A 16501-nucleotide genomic window follows, 5' to 3' on the forward strand; every position below is an offset into this window, starting at 1 on the left:
GAATATCTTAGAGTCACATGTTGGTATCGGCAGGCATGGATTCAACGCCAGCTGACGTGTAATTGCCAGAAAAAGAAATTGGAAATTCAGCCTCATCCAGTTTGTGTGGGGAAAATATTCCATTGTTGTACACAGTATGACCAGACTAGATATCTCTGACATTTCTTCTGCCAGTACCATAGTTTCTTTGCTCTGGAGCGTATCTCTCTCTGTGAGAATACTGCTGCGTACTACAAACTGATAAATTATTCTGTCGAGGTTTTGAAGGCACGCTTGGCTAAATGGCTGCCAATAAACAAGACTCTGTGGAACCAAATCACTCTCGCAATCATCCTGCTGCTGTCACAGTTCTTGAAGACAGGTACGAATCAGTGTAGCATTTGCTTCCCCGCAGAGCTGAATAGGAAAACTAGCAAGAAGAAACAACTGTAAAAGCCAGGGGTGCTTTCTAACAACCAAATCTGTGGATCAAATGGCACTGCTGAAACATTTTAGGTCTTACAAGTGGCTTTATGGTTTTGTTGTTGTTCATTTCTTCCCTCTGAAATACACAAGACAAGAAGACTGAAAGCATGAGACGGGATAAATAATAAATATCCTTTTGTGACATGCCTATGTGAGCTGGCGGCAAATCTTTTTTCTTTCATGGTGGTTTTGATGTGCCACTTACACACGGGTCTCTACTTTGAGGTCTGTGGTATTAAACATTAAATACACAGCTGATGGTTGTTGACATCCAGCACCTGAACCTTAAAATTTGCAAATTTTGAGTATTTTGTTTGTCTAAGATTGTTCAGTCAAGGGGTCAGTTCACCCCTCGTGGTGTCTGAACCTTGCAGATTCAATTTTATGTGCTGAGAGTTTGAGATAATTTGCCTAAAATAATTTAGAATACTTTTTCTGTGGTGTCTCAAGCAGGCAACACAAAACAAGCAATTCAATCAAATGCTTAAAAACAATGTAATTATTTAAAGAATAAATGTTTAATGACAGCAGCTCACAATGTCAAACACTGCAAAGGTTAATCATGTGTGTTTATCCAATCCATTCAACCCATTGTGCGTTTATCCTCATTAGGATCACGGTGGGGCTGGAGCCTCTCCCAGCTGACTTTGGGCTAGATGCGAGCCTGGACAAGTTGCCAGCTTATCACAGCGCACGTAGAGACGTGTGTTTCAGTTAAATTAAATTAGCTTTTGATTTTATAATGTGTTGATTTTTTTTTTTTTTTTAAAGGAAAATTCCTGCATTGGTATTCGTATGAACAAGTTGAAGTACAAATGGATTCATGTCAGACCACTTCTGACTATCTGTCTGTGTTCATCATCTAAACGGGAAGATGTATTTATTTTTTTCCTTAACGTTGAACTGTATCAGCACCCCAGTACAATGGATTTAAAATGTAAAAATTTCGCTTGTGTTGCTAAAAACTTTGAATACATTTGAAAATCCCCACAGCAAACTCTGAATATTTGTTAATGTAACAGTAACATTTATTTTTATCACTTTGACACCGCTTCTTTAAAAACACGTTCACGTATAGCAACAAAAGCAAATGATCATTTCTATTGTTGTAAAGATGTCAAAATGTTTTCACCCAGAAGATTTTTAGCACTGAAATGTTTGATTACACTCATTATGATGATTATCATAATGATGGGGAGCTGTAGCGTTAGCAGCAGCAGTGGCAGTGGTGCTGTTGTTGCTGGTGGTGGTGGTTGATGCTTCCAGCCACAACATGAAAAATCACAGGAAAATGCAGCTTTGCCCCGCTGCAGACGGTCCAGGTCGACAAACAGTGCGACACTCTTAAGAACCAGCATATTAATACACAAGATTAAAATACAGGAATTTTGCAAGTGCAACAAAAATATCAAAGAGAAACAAGAACACGAGGGGGAAGTATGTAATAGCTGCTGGATACATTGTGCTTAATAGTGTAAAAACCCTTAAAATTAATTGAGCAGCCAAATGTTACTTCATCCTTCTCTTGCATGCTTGCAGCTACGGAGAAATCCTACTGCAAATGAAAATAGCTTTGTCCTTTGAGTCGGAGCACAGCGAATGTGGGGACATCGTATTCATCACATTATTCGTTTTTATTAGAGCCTGTGATATTAATGTTTGCAAAATGCACTTGCCCCTGTGTGCGATTGTACCGAGGTGGTAGGTTATGGTAGACAATAAATGGACTGCTGCAGTATTTTACTGTGATCATGTTAAACACCAACAATCAGTAATAGCAAAGCAATCATCGGCTAATAACTGCATGTGGATTTGCATAAAGAGCAAATGATTTACATGATCAGACTATACAGCAATTCATCATTGAAGGCAGGAGCTTCTACAACATGAGCTGTTTAAGCAATGCAAAGACATGTCTGACAAAACCTTTCTAAGTGGACCTTCCTAAAATAAATAAATACAAAAGGACATTTGACCTATTTACACACGTTGAAAGACGACGAGAAGACAATTCATGGACCAGTTTTTCTGGAGCAGTTTGGAGCCACACAAAGCTTCAGTCCAGTGTTTTCAATTATATTTCATCTCAGTTTGCTGGACAGTAGGTGTAGGTCAATATGAAACTCAGGCCATTGTATGTATGGGGTCTGTGATTGTTAGCTGACCCAGTATTCGGCCAGGGCTTCATGCTTCACAGATCTTCTCAGCAATCTACTCCACTGTACCCCCCAAGAAATTAGGGATGGGAGGGAGCCACAGTAGCAGTGATATATTTCATCTGTGCTCAGGGGACTGTCTTTCTTGTGTGATTTAAAAATAAAAAAAAAAGCTGGGCAGCCAGAGTGTCCTGCAGAAAAGAGCTATGAAACGTTAGTTAGCCATTGGGGTTTTATAAGCTATTCCCTGTGAAGCAACAATTATTTCATTGTAATGAATGCACGCACAACTGTGGTGTGCGGTTGTACCACCTGACCGTCTTCCAGATTATGAACACATCTGATGCCGCTGGCAAACATTTCAATCTCTCTAAAAATGATTGTACTCTCGCTGCTGTCAGAGTGGCTCTGCTGCAGTCATCACCTTACCTTAATGATATCTGAGAGAACAAAAGGGAAATGATGTACCTTAAAGCCACAAATGGCCTGAAATGAGACAGATAACAACATTAGCTCTGATGAAATGTCTTGCTGTCACAAGGTCATAAAGACTGTGTGTATTCGTCAACGACAAGACCGAAATTGCAGTGTTGTGTAGTGACTATGGCCACATCAAATCTACATGTTCTGTCCCCAGAGGCTCCCCCGTTCTTTCTCTTCCATCTTCAGTCAACAAGCAGTAACATGGATCCAGCCTAAGATAAATCATATTGGTTCAAATTGAGCAATGATCTAATTTTTGAAGTGCTGAGGGACAAGAGTGGAAGGGAAAACACTGATCCTACAAAATGCAATTTTATGACTCCTCCTGTCACATCTACTTGCTTTATCAATTTAGTGCTAACACTGCTGCCTTGGGGCCTCAGCGCTGATATGTGGTATGTAGCTGCACCAGCCCTGGTTGCCTCAACTGCTGAAGCATGCAAGAGTCCACATCTCTTACAATACAATATATAGTTCGGAAGGTCAGACGTGGGGGGTAAAGAAACAACTCAGTGTGTTTCTAAGCTGAACAGGCCGTTGATTGATAACTGAATCTATAGAAATATCATGTTTGTCAAATACAGTGTTAACAAACCTTTTTACTTCTATCTTCTTTTTAATTGTTCTACCAGGTGAGCTACCGGGACACCATAAGAATACAGTTTAACGCACCACTGGAAATGCAAACCTGTTTGTGATTGGTAAGTCGCTACATTTTTTTCCTTTTTTAGAAATAAAGTGGCTAAATAAAAAAGTCACTAAATATAGCAAGAAAGTTGTCAAGTTGGCAACACTGCTCTCTCTCATTGATGTGTGTGTGTGTGTATGACGTAGCTTAAAGCTTCGGTGCCGCATCTCATGTTTTAAAATGATAATGTCATGTTCCATGACACATCCTGCACATGCAATGATTTCATCTGTCATGATACATTTCTCAAGTGTCCCAGACACAGGCACTGTGTTACAGGTGCTATTTTTATTGTCCCCGCGACAGCAGGACATCCTAAATTCTGAGTGCTGCAGGTAAAGGAAAGCCATTGTGGCCATTAAAGGATAAAAATGGCTTTCCTTTACCATTAAAGGTAAAGGAAAGCCATTTTCCAATTGTGGTCACTCAGTCGCTCACTCGGTGCCATGTGTGTAGCTGACAGTCTGTGAGAATAGTGAGAATACTGTGTTTAGCAGCTGACAGGCTGCACAGTTGCCTCTCTAGGCGACCAGGCTTTTTCATTTGTGTATGGCCGGTTTATTACTGCGTTGCTGATGCTAAAGCTGTTGCCTGGAAATCAAAAATCAGCTCACCCACCAATTATAAAAGCTAGATATATGTAAAGAAAATAATTTGCTTGCATGGTCATGATCTCAGTTTAAACTGTTGGACAAGCAAGATTAGTTTTGACAAAGGTGAGACTGTCTGCAGAAATATCCTCAACCCAACATTTTTATGACTGATTATGATATATGAGTATATATTTTTTTGTGTGTGTGTGCTTATGATGGACACTATTGTCCCACAGTGTTATTTACAAAGGGAATAGAGGGTGCTGCTTGCAGGTAGAAAAATAAATAAATAAATATAATGAATAGATGGCAGTGGTAAGACGTCTCTAAGAAAGTCTCCAGGGAAACAAGCTTTGGAAAACACATTTTGCTTTCACCTTGTTAGGTTAAATTGGCAGTAGCATTTCATAGCTTTGGGGTGTTTTGCATTGGGGCTTCTCACTGGAAAATCTATACACTTTAGTACTGTTTTGTTCTGTTTGCCCTGTAAACCTGCAAAAGCTCTCTGACTGAAAGATCGTAACCCAGTGTGCAAAGCTACTATTTGTACCATTGTAAAAGATGTCCTAATATGGTTTCTGGCAGTTTTAAGAAGACGTTGCACACTCTGTTTAACCTGAACAAGCCCTGTTCACAAATTCAGAAAAATGCATTTGAACCTTGGACAGATGGTCGATGGCTGGAATCGGCTGGTTTTCAGCCTGATCAGCCATGTCCAGCGACCACTGTGATCAATTGATCAATTTCATAAATCTGGTTCAGAAGGTATTGTCCCAGACACACACACACACACACACACACACACACACACACACAGACACAGACATGGTAAAACAACAAACCTCCTCCACATGCAGCTCACCTGCTGTTGTGAAAACGTAATTGTGGGTGAAGAAATCTAAAAAATGGGTTGTTGTTTGTTTTGTTTTTTTTAACATACTGATTATGAGGAAAGTCAGCAGTGCTGAAACAGAGAGAAACAGAAAGAGGTGGGAAGGGGCAAGCCTCTGCAGAGGAGTGGGGTGTGGGGGGGATCTAAAGGGGAAAACAAGGTAAAGTAGTTTTTGAGTGCAGCTGGACTGTTACTCATTTCCACTTGGATTTTATTTGTACAAAGAAGCTCTGGAGCACTTAGTTTTGTTGATACATGTGAGAGTGAGAAGGTCGCGTAACCTGGTGCAGCTTTGGAGAAAATGTAAAAGTTACCCAATAGTCTGTGTTTTTATTATGAACATACAATTGAATTTCCCATTAAAGAAATGTAATGAATATTTTTTGTAGATGCTGTCAATTATAGTTCCTGGAGGGAAAGAAAATTTCAATCTGTGCATCTCTAGAACACTGCCCCAAACCCTTCATACTACACTTCCTAAGTAAGTCTTAATGTTTTGTTCTGGCATGGCAACATATCGTGTCTTTTGTGGTGAAAAAAGTCTGTGTTGTCTCAGATGTCCTTGTGTCTGTGTCTCCTCTTCCATCTCTGTGCGTCTTATGTTGCTGCTACTTAATATGTGAAGTGAACAGGAGGTGCTGCTCCTCATGGCCATAGCAGTTTAACGGGATAGAGATGGTTAATGCGATAGTGTAAACCTGCGGCGGTGTGATATCCAGTAAAGCCTGAGTCTGCCTTAGTTCCGGGGCTTGATGTCGCAAAGTGCCTCCACAGGATACAGCAGGCTTTGAATAGGTTTCCATTTAATATTGACTGTAACATTTTAACCTTTTGTGATGAATTTTCCAGATTAACATTACTTGCTATGTGTGTATTGGTGAGAGCACAACAAGCACACAGGAAGAGTTCAGTACAGTGGAGAAATAATCTGCTTAGAAATGGCAGGAGGGAAGCGTCAACCTTCATCTTCTCCGTGCTCTGTGGAGGTGTCTGTGGCCTTGACAACAACATTACATGCTCACCAGGCGAGGTGTATGACCCCCACCACCTCCTTCTCTTCGCCCAAATACACGAACGTACACACACACACACTCTGTACATACCCCGCCATGCAAAGGCTTATCCTCACAAGTGTTATCTTTGCTGAAGCCCTCAGAGAATCTAATCACGAGAGCTCTGTGTGGAAACCTGAGTGCAGTTCATTCTGCTGAGCTGTTCTCTCAGATAGCACTCCACAACAATCCTCTACGCAGAGGCCACATACCACACATGCTGACATTAAGTCCTCACTTCAAACAAGATGATGCCCGTCAAATTGAGAACGCAACGCACCGCTGCAGACACACACACACAGATAACATGGCATTGTGGAACTTTGTGTAATGGAATCGCTGCTTGTGCAGCTCTGGCTGTAAATGGGCTATAGTCTGACTGCTGCCTCACACGGCAGAGATTCTCCAGCGGACGAGTATTCGTACAGCAGCAGGAGGGTGCTTATATTCCCTGAGGAAAGGCTAGAGCCTAGCCATGTGCAGATTGGAGCCCTCTGGGAGGCAGAGAGGCTGGGACACCTCTCAGGGGAGAGAGATATGGGGGGTCCCATCCCCTACAGACATTGTTTTTGCCTATGAATGTTTCTTTCTACCTTCCTGGTTGTGACACCTGGATATTGCATCTGCCCCCAGAAGAAGTCAGAGACATGATGTCTGCATGCTAAATTGGTTGCTCGGTGGTGACTGTGACATTTGAGCTGCTAATTATTATGTTCTCTCATGCACTCTTCGTCCATCGCCTGTAAATCTCTCTTTGAACATCTCAGTTCAGGAGTGGGCCATTTCTCAGAGTTTAAAAAAAAAAAAAAAAAAAATCGTCTATTATGAATCAGAAATGCAGTCTAGTAATCCCGAACATCTTATTAACTGCCCCTTGTATCACCAGACATGTAATTTGGGAACTTGGATCTTTAATTTTCACTTTAGCCTTTTTTTTTTCATTTGAGTCTAAAAGTTACCTTTTTAATTTAGATATGACAATTTTGTACAGGAAATTAAGTTTTCTTTATCTTTTAACCTGACAGTGTTCAACCCTACAGCTGTTTCACTGCACGCAGTAGAACTCGGGGAAATTCAGATATGCTCAGCAGTAATCTACCCGCAGAAAACTCCCTGTTCACTCTCACTCCTCTTTGCTGCCATGCAAGCAAATAAAATGACATAAAATGACCTCTGTCCTCCAGAGAGTTCTTTACCCTCAGATCATCTGTGGTCATGTCGGAGCAGCAGGAGTCACGTCTATGCTGTCGATCTGTATATTTCTGTTATACCTTTTTATTCTTGCTTTCATTTGTACGCCTCTGCATCTGAAAATGTGTGCAATGTGATCGAGAAGCCGCGAGTGTACCTGTCAGGTGATGCTTTTGAATCTTCAATCGCAGATGTCCATCTGTTCAACGAGCCCACATGGGAACGTGTTCTCCTTTTAGACACTGTATCCACTTTCAGAGCAGATTCTGTGTTGTTTGACCCAGTCTTGCTGTCTGACCACAGGAAATCACTGTACTGCACCCCACCATGCTGTCCCCACTGGGACATATCCACTTCATTCAGATGTAAAGAGGATTTCTTTTTTTTCATCTTCAAAGGATGCTAATTTGAAATTCAAATCCAGCAGACATGTTTCACTGCATGCAGTAAAGGGCTCGCTTCAAAATATTCTATTCGAAATAACTAACTACATCAACAATGTTTATTTAATATCTTCAGACACCTCATTTAGGCACAGCAAGCAGTGCGAGGTTTGCAGGGCAAATTCACTGCATGCAGTCTTCATCAGCTATCTCTCATTTAAGAGCTTTGTGTTCGTCGTGTAGACAATTTGCAGGAATACTTGAAGATTGTGACACAATCAAGAGAACGAGACGTCGTGCTTCTTTCGTGAGTGGGCTGGTGTATATTCTCTCTACTTCTTTAGTGGCATTGTTTTTAAAAACTAAAAAGAAACTCATCCAGGACTTGAAAAAGATAATATACCTATTCAGAAATTAAGTTAAACTTTGTTTGATGCTCCTCTGTTGTAAATTCCAGTGAGATGAACAAAGTTACTCACTTCACCTAAGTAAGAATGATGAAGACAATACATATAACTCAGACAATACCAAGTTATAAATATTTCAGTGAAAGGTCAGAGATCCTCACACAAGTAAGGTGTGACAGATAAGTAATAAAAGTAACACAGTTCCTGCCCTGCGTATCACACGATTGGAAACCTTCAACTGATCACACGAAACTAAAGTTCAGCTGTTTCTCACACTCTTCCCATCATAGGAATCTGACCTTATATTTAGCCTCGAAGAACTCCTCATACGTAGTTTGCTACCTAACTCTGGGCAGTCACTTATAGAGATAGAAAAGTTGTTAAACTGTAATCACATTCCTACAGTTAAAGGTTAACAATATAATGGATACATTCCCCACCGCATTCCTTTTTTTTTTCAATTAACAAGGGCCGGTAGAAGCTGACTTTATACACCTGTCTTTTAAATTGGAGTATTTTAAATGAAATTTGGAAGGATGTAAAAGCTGATTGACTCTAGTCCTTTGATGGATTTGACTGCAGTGTGCGGGATTTGTCCCAGAAGTGCTTCACCTCCTTCATGTGTGTCAGGACTGTAGCTGCAAGCTTCTTGGCCACTGCACAGAAGTGTTGCAAGAAATTTTCTGAATATTGGTTGGTTGGTTGACTGGCCAGTTTAAACCACTTTGGTCACATGAGCAGTATGAGCAGCATTATAGCCTCTGGGAGCCATGAAGAGAGCTGTAGACATTTTTCAGAACAATGGGAGTTTTAATATCTATCAGCTTGTTAACCTTAGGGGGGACATCAGCTGCTCTTTTGCCATCATTTCTTTCAATGTCTGACTTACATTACCCATCAGCTATTTTAATTGTACAGCTTGTACATTATTAACTCAAATCAGTTAACTTGACTTCCTTTCCTTGATAGGAAAACGTCCCATCACAGCTCACGTCCTCTGATTTCAGACTATTTCAGTTTAACATGCTCTTATTGTGTACTTTAATTAAAGTCCTGCGGGTTGTCTTGTGGTTCAGTCATGAAATATGTTGAATTTAAAGGATTTACATACTGTAAGTATCCTGATGACCACAGCTAAAAGTTTAGAGGAGCTGCACAACATAACTGGCCATAGCAAAATAATGGAATATAGAGTAAGAGATTTAGTCACTTTAAAATATTCCAAACCAACATAAAATTGGGGGGGAAAGGACACAGGCGTCCTGTGAGTGAGGCTGCATTTTATCTGTACGTCCCCAGACACATTTGCACAGAGTTTACAGTGTTGCCTGGCGGATACGCTTCCTGTAAATCCAGTGTTTTCTTGTTTTGCTGAAACAAATTGGGGCTGTTTTGCACCATGATATTTCGGTCCCTCGATTTGGTGAAACCACACGCATATCAACTTATCTGAAATAACATGAACGCTTTTATTCATGTTTCATTCATCTTTCTACTTTTATTGATTCGCAGAAAGTGTTATTCCAGTTACGGGTTTTAACGCCAGCGAGACAGAACGCTACTAAAACAGTTAGTAGCCTCTTCTCTTTACCCCGGGGACTCTTTCTGCAGCCATCTGAAGGCAGCAAGTATCTTTTTCATCTGCAGTCTCTATCTGGAGTGTTTTTCGCGCACCGCATGGCCACAATGAAGTACGGCAGATCCACTGGTTAAATTTTGTGCTTCAGCAGACTGTATAACCGAATACACCTCTGTGCTCATGTGCATGTCACACTTGTTGTCTCCCTCAGGACTGTCCATTCCTGCCAGTCTTAACTCCTGTGTCTCCATCCAAAACACAGTGTAACGGGGTAATGGCTGCATATGTCATCTCTTTTTTTACAATCCTGGCCAAAGTGTCGCCTGGAGCTTTTCATTTTAAAATTATAATAGAGGTACCAGTGTGGCTGTGTGAAGGAGATAGTTTGAGCTGAATTTTATAGTGGCGTTACCAGGATTTTTTTAAATCCCAAGTTATTTGTGGATCATTGCCAGAATGAATTTAATAATGTGACAATATGATGATTAAAGCAACTATTTTCAGTTCATTCGAGTTAGACTTTTATGAGTATTAAAACTAAAATCGGCATGCTGATTTCAAAATTGCAGTCATTTTTTTTTTTCTAGCACGTCAAGTTTTTTCACCACAGCTTAGGGCGGCAGTAGCTCAGTCCATAGGGACTTGGCTTGGGAACCGGAGGGTGGCCAGTTCATATTAGGTCCGCATGGACCTAATATGGAAGGTGGACTGGTAGCTGGAGAGGTGCCAGTTCACCTCCTGGCACTGCTGAGTTGGGGCACCGAGCTCGCTGGGCACTCCTCAGGGGGGCTGCCCATCACTCCACCATCTCTCTCTAAATTGCATGTCTATGAGCCCTTGTACTGCATGTGTGTGTGTCTGGGTTTAAAATGCATGTAAAATAGGGTTTAAAAAGAATTTCCCCGTCGTGGGATTAATAAAGTATATCATCTTCTTCTTACCCTCCAGATAAGCAAAATTCCACTGATTAGTAAGACTTGCCAGCTGATTACGATTGGACTCATCTACAGCTACACAGCAACTTATTTGTGCAGTCACAATTGAGACAGTGTGGTGAGAGGTGTGTGCAGCTCCCAATAGGTCAGTACTATCAAAAAGCAGAAAAACTAGTAGGAATTAAGAGGATTTGTGCTTTTCTCTTAACCTTGTAACCATGGGCATACTGTTGTAAGTTCGGTTTGGTTTTATGCTGTTTTTGTAGTTTTCAAATCTTGTAACTATTCCATCTTAGTGTTTTATTTACATAGGTATATATTTCCTTTGTTCCAGGTCATGTCTGCTCCTGCTGCTTCTTGTCGTAAATGCCTAAACAACCCTGACTCCTTTTGCTATATTTGTGGTAGTTTCACCATTCCAAGTCAGAGGAAAGCAAACATCAGTGCATTTGTTAAACAAGCATATTTTGCATATTTTAAAGTAAAACTCAGTGATCAAGACAAAGCCATGGGCCTCTCACAAAGTGTGCATGCAGTGTGTCGGAAGAGTTTACGGATGTGGACCAAAGGAACACGTGAAAAGTTGGCATTTGGTATCCCTGTGGTGAGGGCAAAAAGATCATTGCACAGATTGTTACTTTTGTTCAGTGAAAACATCCGGATTTAACAAGAAAAATAAAAGTAAAATAGAATATCCTCATCTACCTTAATCTACTTTCGAACAACTACCTCCTCTAGAAGATCTGAGTGATGTTGAAGAATGCAGTAACAGCAATGATATAGATTTTCAATAAACAAGCACATATCCGTTAAGTACAGTATTTTTCATATTTTTTTTTTAATAAAACGGGATCCTATAGTTCTAAAAATTGACGTGATAGAGAAAAACTGAGATCAGTTTTGGATTCCGCGCCCATATATTAGTTAAAAACAGCTGTCAGACCTAACTCAACAAAAATTGTGTTCCCCAGTGTAATGAGCTTTTTTGTTTTTTTCCAAGCAAAACAACTAATTGAGCTGAATTACACTTTGAAAGAAAAAAAAAACTATAACTAGACAAAAAATGAAAACATGTTTGGCTCCATGGTGCGTTAGCTCTGTGTTTAAAGGGGGTGAAAGTAACAAATGTAATTGACCATGATGGTCACAGCTCCTCTAATGCGCCCACCAATAATGTATGATAATGTATTCTGTTTGATATTAACATGTTAAATAAAACACCACAAAGTAAAGTGGTAATCAGCCCATGTATGTTAAAATCTGTATGTTTTACATATTATTTCCTTTTAATATTAGCGGTTTTGACTGAGTCAGCAGCAGCTGAGAGTGTAGCAGGTTTAATTACATATCCACATCGTTTATATGGATCGTATTGTTTATTCAGTTTTAGTGTGATTTCAAAGCAAGTCTCAGATTTAACCAAAGAAACTCTACTACAAATGTTGTTTACATTAATACGAGCCCTGTTTAGTCCAGCCCCTCCTCCTGAAAACACATTCCCATACGGGTAAACCGAGACAGTACATCAAAGAGCTTTAATTATGTATTATTACTTTATATTCAATAGGACGTTTGTTAGTGGGTTTTAAAGCTCACTTGGGTCCTATAAACTCCTAATGTGGCTTTCAATTACCCATGTAATGACACACGTTGCACTGAAAAGTGATTTACATTGGTCACAAGTCACAGAGGGTTGAGAGATATGATTAACTTTCTTTTTTTTTTAAACAACTCCATTTCAAGTTAAATATCTTTTTTAGGTTGTAACCACAAGTTAAATTGTGGACGCTTGAAACTCTGAAAGAGAATCAATGAGCTAGTGGCCCACCAGGGAATTCCCTATAATGGCCCACCCGTGTGTTTCAGTGGTCTCCCATATTGCATTTAGAATACAAATTAACATGTCTGCGTTTTTTCATTTCCCTTTAATGTATTCAAGAGTGTGTTATAGAAATCTAAATTTGATTCGCATGGTTAGTTCATGCATAAAGAATTACGTGGAGGAACATAATGTACAGTAAAGGTGGGCTGTGAAACCAGGTCACCTTTTTTTTTTTTTTTTTTTCAGGACTTCCAACTAGAGCTCATGAATGTATGATGCATGACAGCTTCTCTAAAATAACTTGACATATTTAATGTTTCTCAAAACTTTTCCTTTAACTAAGGCCTGTGCCTTAAAAAAAAAAACTTTGACAATGTAACATTGGATTTTAACACATTTACATGAAATACAAACTATTGCAGATATATTGGGTCCATATCTGACTACCCACAGTCCTCCTACAATAGTTTTTTTTTTTTCACAGAAGACTTTTTGACATGTCAGTAGAGCAAGCTTGTAAATAATATAATGAAATAATAAAATCGTTAAATGATGAATGAATAGTGGCTCCATTTAGCTGCTTCAGTTTCACAGCCCCAGTATTGTTCATACAGGATGGCTGTCAAACTGTCACAGCTTACTGTGACGCTTTAATAGAACAGAGCCATTGTTAATGTTATTAGTAACACCCCTGTGTGTCCCCCCCCCCCCCCATTATAACAAATCCAAATGTCTGCTATGAAAAGGGCTTATCTCCTGAGGTCCATGTTGCTTTTTTCCCCCCCAATTCGAAGCTCCAGCTGCGTTTCAATTCACAGTTCCATCAATTTCACATGGCCATCAAACTATTAACAGCCCTGTCATTAAAGGACACAAAACAGAAGTGCAGCTTGCTAAATTGTTCCGGGCAATTTAAGTATTCTTAAATGTTGTTCGGGAGCTTAAGTTCATGTCTTGCATTGAGTTTATTTTCCACCATATAATTCATTTCCAATCCAAGTTGTAAGAGCTATTTTTTTTTATTCTTAATATTGGAGGTATAGCAGGAATTATGTGATAACACTTGTCCAAGCTATATAGGGGAGCCCTGCAGAGACATACAAGCAAATCCATACTGGCCTCTATAGGATTAAAGAAACTCTATCATAACACAAAGCTATGACCTTGGATCATGTAAAGAGGTGGACTGCTGCAATAGCCTCCTTCCAAGGTCACCCCAGCTGAGCCTTATTGCCCTCACACAGCACCGTAAGCAGGCCAAGAACAAAACCTCTAACAGAAGGGAGCGGGAGTCCATCATAAATCCTCCTGTTTCCGATGTGGTGCATTGGGCTTTTAAACTACTGGTCAGAGTTCAGTACTTTATCTAAGACACTCCATTGATATTGGTTTCTGCCACACCTCAGCATTTGTGAAAAGTGCGGTTTCCTTGCCATGAAGGTTAGCTGCACTCCACAGGAGTATCACAACTATTCTATTGTATTGGTTAAAGTTAGAAGGAGTTTGAAATAGTTTATCCCTCTTTGGTAAAAGTTTTTCGTTTATTTTCTGCATGTCCTTAATTTGTATTTCATACCTCAACACCGGCTTTAACTGCGTCACTCACATTGTCAGAGTCTTTGTCTAGATTCTTATACTAGACAAAATAAAAAGAGAAGGCACAATTACCAATACTTTCTTCCACCTTCTCCAATTATTCCTTTTGTGACTTTTTACCGTTTTTATTACTAATGCGGTCATTAGAGCACAGCAGTTTGTACTCGCTGTGCGTTTTTGCGTTTGTGTGTTTGTGTTTTGATGTCATTTCTTTTTACATCAAATGACTCTGCCCTTGAAGGGAATGCTAGAACAGCTGTGGTGAATAAACCTCCACCTAACACAGACTCAGTTGACGACCTTGTAGATTTGAATAATAAACAAAGGTTCTCAGAAACTGTTGGTGGTTTTACAAAAAGCCAATTCCACTGAAAATTGGCACAGGAAAAATTTGATGTAACACGCTGTGAGAAACGTTTCTAAATGAAATAATGCTCACCATATATGAGCCAGTAATGCTAATGTAGATGTACTCCATCGTATCTCCCTGTTCATGAACCTCCACTTAGAATGTCATTCTATAATATGATGACAGAAGATGCAATCAGTGTTGCAATTAGCAGGATGAAGTCATCCACTTGTGTTCTTGACCCTATTCCAGCCGAGCTGTTTAAAGCCAGCTTCCAGTGCCTCTCCAAAGAAACAACAATTACCATAAAGTGTTCTGAGTTCAGACCTCTTCCCCAGAGCTTTCAGAAGAGTTATGTTAAAACCTCTGCTTAAGAAGTATGAGCATGCATGTCTAATCCTCCTGTTCTTGGTAAACTCTTTTTTGGAAAATAGTTTTAAACCAAATACATATTCAACTAATGAATGAACAAAGTTTCCTACAATACTACTATAGAGGCTGTACTCTGCCGTACTTATAACTAGAATAATCTGCCAGTGCTATATGTTCTTTAAATATTTTATTACATTTTTCAACATAAACACAAACAACACACTGTGGCCTCCAAAAAAACAGATCTACAACTTAGATATAGATACATGTTATTTGATCTAGATTGTACATTTCATTTAGAGATAATACCCTCGTGTGGATAAGTTGTGGGAGTATAAATGGGAAGATATATCTAAATATATGTCTGTGCACTTAGATGTATGAGGAAACGCTCAGCCACATTACAAGTGACAGTGATGCAACAAATCAACATCTGGACAAAAAGAAGAGTAATTCAAAAGAAAATGATGATGGAGGGAAAAAAAGAATAAATTAATTAATATCCAACCTTATCAGTAACAGCAGCTAGACAGTTTTTCTATCTATCATTCCTTTTTTATACGATATTTGTCTTTTGACAGCATATTTAAAGAAGGGTGTGCAGGTCCAAATCATCCATTTTACATTTAAACCTGTACGTTATAGATATTTCTTTGGTAATAGCGCAATACCAGTTTAGCCAACCCTCAATCGCGGGTGGTGTATTATCAATTCATCTAAACGATGTATTTTCCTGAGCAGCATATGTAAGAATACTGAGCAGCCCTTTTTGATGAGACCCTTTTTAATATAAGGAGCAGAGAAGCAAAACCTGAGGTTCATCGTCAAACTGGGGTGAAATTACTAATAATTTCCCAGCATACAGTGCATATAACTTCCCACCTCCACCTGATTTGATTCACCCTGTGTCTGAGCTGTGGGGGTAAACGATGCAGCAATCTAAACTGAGCCTCTCTGGTTCTATCTCCCTTTTAAAAACCGCCATATTTTCAGCCATGTTGATTCATCTATTGTAAGATTTGAAATCAGTATTCCACATGCATCAAAAGCACTTTAGACTCATACTGCTTGCAGAGTCGAGCTCAGCATACTCCTGACCGAGAGCTGATTTCTTCTCTCTACCAAGGAAGACGTCTGATAGTCTATACTGTGTATTTCAGCAAATAAAGTTGTAAACATAACATTGACAGTTTCTTTTTTATATACATTTGTTACACTAAACATGCAAGCATATTCATTTGAGTCTCCTTTTTTGTCTGTCTTCACAAACAATATCTGGCTCTTTTAACACCTACATGCTCTACTATGTTCAAAGTACGAATTTACCAGCACAGTGTTTGTATTTGTGTGTATTTTTTAATAAAGGTTTTATGTTACAATATGTGAGTGTAGGCACAGAGGTGGTGGGGAATAGTTTTCGACATGAAGCCCAAGATCCATCATGCTATATCAGTTCACTTCTCAGAGGGAAAGTGCTATGCTTTTCAATATGTCACCATTACTGTAGCATCCAAGTCCCCTCTGGGACGGTCTTTAGG

At 39.6% G+C, this 16501-nt stretch overlaps 1 long non-coding RNA gene across 3 annotated transcripts in view; it reads left to right on the forward strand.

Annotated features, from left to right (window-relative positions):
* The window catches only part of LOC113746858 (uncharacterized), a 193449-nt gene that overhangs the window by 20028 nt on the left and 156920 nt on the right, over window positions 1-16501 (forward strand). For all 3 annotated transcript variants that reach the window (XR_003463197.1, XR_003463200.1, XR_003463198.1), the window contains exon 2: window positions 3737-3805. This is a non-coding gene — a long non-coding RNA (uncharacterized LOC113746858). The remainder of the gene's footprint in view (window positions 1-3736; window positions 3806-16501) is intronic.

Source organism: Larimichthys crocea, chromosome I, assembly GCF_000972845.2.
Source record: "Larimichthys crocea isolate SSNF chromosome I, L_crocea_2.0, whole genome shotgun sequence".
Lineage (NCBI taxonomy): Eukaryota > Metazoa > Chordata > Actinopteri > Sciaenidae > Larimichthys > Larimichthys crocea.